The 4,987-nt window shown below is 37.8% G+C and overlaps 1 pseudogene across 1 annotated transcript; it reads right to left on the bottom strand.

Annotated features, from left to right (window-relative positions):
* Positions 1-3,133: 3,133 nt before the first annotated feature.
* Positions 3,134-3,983, bottom strand: LOC149148872 (putative anthocyanidin reductase pseudogene; annotated as a pseudogene). The gene is made up of 2 exons (XR_016263205.1): positions 3,813-3,983; positions 3,134-3,285 (listed from the first exon to the last, which is right to left on the bottom strand). The product of XR_016263205.1 is annotated as a putative anthocyanidin reductase pseudogene (transcript).
* Between the last annotated feature and the right edge of the window lie 1,004 nt (positions 3,984-4,987).

The raw sequence follows: 4,987 nt of genomic DNA, 5'->3' as shown, positions 1-4,987 counted from the left end.
CATTTTCTGTCTCTTTGAGGTTTGCTGCTCTTGCACATTATCAGAATGGTCTTCCTGTTCTTCTGAAAGCTCAGGTGCGTAATCCCGTTCTTCAGTTCCCCTTTGCTGTTCCGCACTGGGGTTGGCTAAGGGTGGATTTTGTTTATCTGACAAGCTTTTCAATATCCTTTCTTGCTCCATTGTTAATCGCGCATTGTCCTCTCGCAGACGCGCCATCTCACCTTTCAACTCTTGCACAGTTTGCAGTATTGCCAAATTGGTGCTGCGGGTCTCAGCGCCAAGCTGTACCCACAGCTCAGCATTTTCTTGAGGGATGCCACCAGCTCCCGGCATTTCCTCCATCTTGCTTATTAGCTGTTAGCAGCTGGCTGTCTCTGTATGGATCTCCTAATTGATACACAAGAAAGTCAATTAGCTGCATCGTCTTTATATGTACATTATAAAATAATCTTTGCTGTTCCAGAGGCCACAGTTTTGAAACCTCTGCTCTGATACCACGTTGTCACGATCTCACTATCTTAAAACATAATTAATAAAAAAAAAAATTATAAGGTGGGTTCACCTATGACCACACCCCCTGACTATATATTTACCTTTATGTAAATCCCCGCCAGACCTCCACACAACACCTACAGGTGTACCTTAATTAATACTATACCCATCGAATATGGATTTCCACTCTCTGCAAGGTTGATGTCATATAAGTTTATGTGTTGGCCATGAGTTGTCTTACCACTGTGATATAAATGTTAAGTGCCAAATGGAAGTACGAAGGAACCAGCTCACCCTTTTCCGTGGCCAGATGGCTCAACTTCACGTGCTGTCACGTGACTCGTGGAGGGTTGACCTGCTCTGGGGTTCGCGCCAAGCCTCCCGCCTAAATCAACGATGGTGATCACTCACTATCATCGGACGGCTCAGCTTCGCTTAGGGTTTGACAATCCATATTTAACCACCGGGATCGTCGGACTGGGGTCATTTGCACCCATTGCTGCAGCTGAGCTTCCTTACTTATTCGACAGGTTCCTCTGCAACTCCTCCGGTTCACATCCTCCGGCCAGGTAAAGGTTCGATCCGCTGTCTATCTGATGTTTTAGACTCACAGTTATCTATTCAGTTTTGTTTATAATCTTGGAACCCTCATCATGCCCTGACTGTGTCCATTATTGTATTGCGGTTGTGCACAGGTAAGATACTGTCCATGGCTTGTTTCCACAGCATGCCGGAGGATTTGACTACCACGGCAGTTACAGGTATGCCTACTCCACTACACTTTGTCTTTGATAGCTGTTTTACTGAGTTGTTGTGTGATGACTACTGGCTGAGACAGGGCTTGTGTTTTATGCCTAATGTCTCAGGTCCGACACCATATTCCAAACTCTTGTGCGCTTAACAGGCGGCCTCTTTATGACGGTCTGTTCCGCATGAGACCTTAGGGTTATGGCGTTTACGCCCTTTACTTATACGTCTATATATTTGGACAACTAGGGTCTCAGGTTCGACTGTTAATGTCTGTATATTTGGAAGCTCTTCTGAACTATTTGACAGATATGCAAATATATATGAAGTTATGTTATTTACATTAGTTGTGTCACTTGCGGCTTTCCGCGTTCAACGTTGTCAAGACCTCTCACGACTACAGGAATGATTCCGCAGTTTCTTAATGAATACAGTTTCGATTTACATAATATATCAATAGTTGCTAAATGTCATTTTGTTCTTGCGGTTCGATGCAATAGGGGTTACTATGATTTACTCATTGAGGGTTTCACATGCATTAGTTTTCTTGTATATCTGTTCGCATCTTGATATATTAAATGCGACTTTGGATAAGCCCTGCACTCGTTATATGAGTGCAGAGGCTGCCTTTCCGCGAACAACTGTTACAGTAACCCCAACCGCCGGGTTAGTACATAGTTAATATTCCATTGTATTTTCGCTGCACAGTTATTAGTTTTTACACGATATTTCATGTAGTTGCTGGTATTATATGATATCTCCTGCTCATGCAGCGTTGGCTCATACTTTATTGTTTATATACACAGCATCTCGTTCACATCATTTCGTTTTCCTTTACACGGTGTTTATTATGATGAATATTTCTTATACAGTTTAATTCGCAAGTATAACATGGGTTTGTATATTGATGTTGCTTACTTGCAAGCACCGAGTCTGTGCTAGTTTACCGTGGTTAACTAGCTTGTTTTCTTTCCAGCATTTCCAGACCCTTTCCCTCCGGGTCTGTGTATTCTTAAGGTTTTCTGTTTAGTTTGATACTCTGGTTTCCTTACTGTTAATTGACACAACAGCTCTCAGATTGACCCTATTCTGAGCGCAAAGTAACTGTGCATCCCTTAAATAGTTACAGTTACAGAAATAACCACAGTCACACATTTCATTCACAATGTCTTAAATAAATACAGTTTGCAGAGGTGACCGCAGTCACACATTTCATTCATAATGTTTTGAAGACTGTAAACATTATCCTAGTTACCCCATCACAATAACCAAGGAAAATAATACAACTTCTGTTTCTACTTGTACGCTTCAATACCTGTACTTGTTCATTATGTATCTTTCTGTACACTTAACACTTATTCTTAATCAATAATTAGATTAGAAGATGCGTACCTGGTTATTCCCGCTACTGATGTTCTTATTTCCAGAAGTCACCTGCAATGTTTTTGCTCTTAACCTCCCAACCTTGAGATCCACTTCGTTGGATTCTCCCCCCGAGCCGTCTTGCAGGCCTGCAGCCCTCAACAAGACTCTTGCACCTCTGTGCTAGGTTATCTGGTCATTACCAGACTTAACCTTTTTTTCTTTCCAGGTTATCTGATCATTACCAGACTTAACCTCTTTTCTTTCTCTGCTCTCTCATGGAATTCCTCTCTCTGCTTGTTCCTCAACAACCCAGAGACTTTTCCTTCCCAGGACATTTTCCTTGGGTGAGAAGCAGTTGCATCAGTTTTATAACTGATTCACTAAAAATAGAAATCCTCCTTCACGAGGCTGCCAGCATTTTCAAGAACACACACATGTAACATAATTCAATAATCAACTTTTCATTAATAATGTCATTCAAACAATGAGTAACCACTTCACAGTTTTTTACCACAGTAATTATCCAGATTTACAAGTTACCAGGGTCATTACAGAAAACGCCATCACAACCGTCTATGGCGGCATCAAAACTGCCTTCTTCCAGCAGATCCGCACTGAAGATTTTAAGCCTCTCCCCAGCGCCCGGAATGTCCAGGAGATGCCGTACCTTCGCTACCTTCCCTGCGTCGTAAACGTACAATATTCTTATTTTTTTAATTGAAGAATTTTTGGCGAAAATTACATAGGAAAACTTATGTCGAGTTTCTTATTTTTTTATTGAAGAATTTTTGGCGAAAATTATATAGAAAAACTTATGTCGATCCATTTGGTCGTCAGCACAAGTTGAATGAGCAGATCACATTTAGCACAAATAATTCTTATTCTTGTTTATAATATTTATTTATTCTAGTGGTGCGAAAATTGGACCAGAAGATCTGTGAGACCAACACCAAATTTGGCCACTTAATTATTGGACCACATTTATAAAACGATATAATATTTATTTATTCTATTGGTACTAAGATTGGACCAGAAAAGTAAGATCAAAATTAAATTTAACCACTTAAACCACATTTTTAATGTCATATAATATATTATTTTCCATATTTATTTATTTATTTATTTTATTTTTGTAACAGTAAAAGACTACACCATAAGACTATAATATACTATTTTCTTTTTAAATAAAAAGAGAAGAATGGAATTACCTGGGTCACGCACAGTAGCGTGGACAGTGTGACCCCGTTGGAGTAAGAGCTTGACCAGCGAGGAGGCCACGAACCCTGTTGCTCCGGTCACACAAAAGGTGGTTTTGCATGTGGGAGTTGCAGAGGCCATTTTTCTTTCCCCTAATACCTTACCATGATACAAACCCTAACATCCTCCATTTATTGTGGATTGTCTTCTTACTTTCAGTTTCTCGGATATGTAAAATGACAAAGACACAGGAAGGTTAGTCACCTCCGGCCAATAATGCAACGGATAAGATTCCTTTTCTGCTCAAAGATAAGATATTTCTTTATCTTTAGAGAGATTTTTTGGAAGCTTTTTTTGTAAGTTTTTCGGATTGCGCTAAAGACAACTCCTTTCTTTATCTTGCAGAATACAAAGGATAAGATATTTCCTTACCCTGCAAGGATGTGAGGGAAATCCAAATTCAGACAAGATTCCTTTTCTGCTCAAGGATAAGATATGTCTTTATCTCGCAAATTTCCAGAATACAAAGGATAAGATATTTCCTTACCCTGCAAGGATGTGAGGGAAATTCAAATTTAATCAGAACTCTGCTTTCTTCAGATGGGATAACATACAGAGTTCTTCAGATGGGATAACATACCTTTTTGGCCAGGAATGTAAGCATATAATGCACATTCCATATGTAAATGTATCACATTTCACCATTAGATGGATATAGGAATAAGATAGGTCAAATTCTAAGCATCATGTATCCAGTAAATCCATTATTAGTTTATTATTTTTATTTTTAGTGTTTTATTTGTTAGATGAGGAAAAAAATATTCAATAATAAAAAGGAAATAAGTTAATATTATTGACTCATTATATTTTTATTTTTTTAAACGAGAATAAAATTATATTTAATTGATATAATGAATGAAAAGACAATAAGTTAAAACTTGATTTAGTACATTGTGCTTAACATTTTTAGTAAAATATTATCTTTTCTGTGAATAAAGTTTTCACAATAAATCTTCATATACATTTATCACAAAAAAATTTAAAAATAACAAAACAAACTATTTTAAATTTTATAAATTTATAAGCTTTAAAAAAATGAAATTCAAAACAATAACCAAATTTATTTTTTAAAATCAGTATAGATTCATCTTGAGTTTGAATCTTCCAAGAACGGAGAGGGATCAAA

Source organism: Pinus tabuliformis, chromosome 9 (genome assembly GCF_031772625.1).
Source record: "Pinus tabuliformis cultivar Carrire ecotype Pingquan chromosome 9, CPIR1, whole genome shotgun sequence".
Taxonomy (NCBI): domain Eukaryota; kingdom Viridiplantae; phylum Streptophyta; class Pinopsida; order Pinales; family Pinaceae; genus Pinus; species Pinus tabuliformis.
This window is presented reverse-complemented; position numbering and strand designations above follow the sequence as displayed.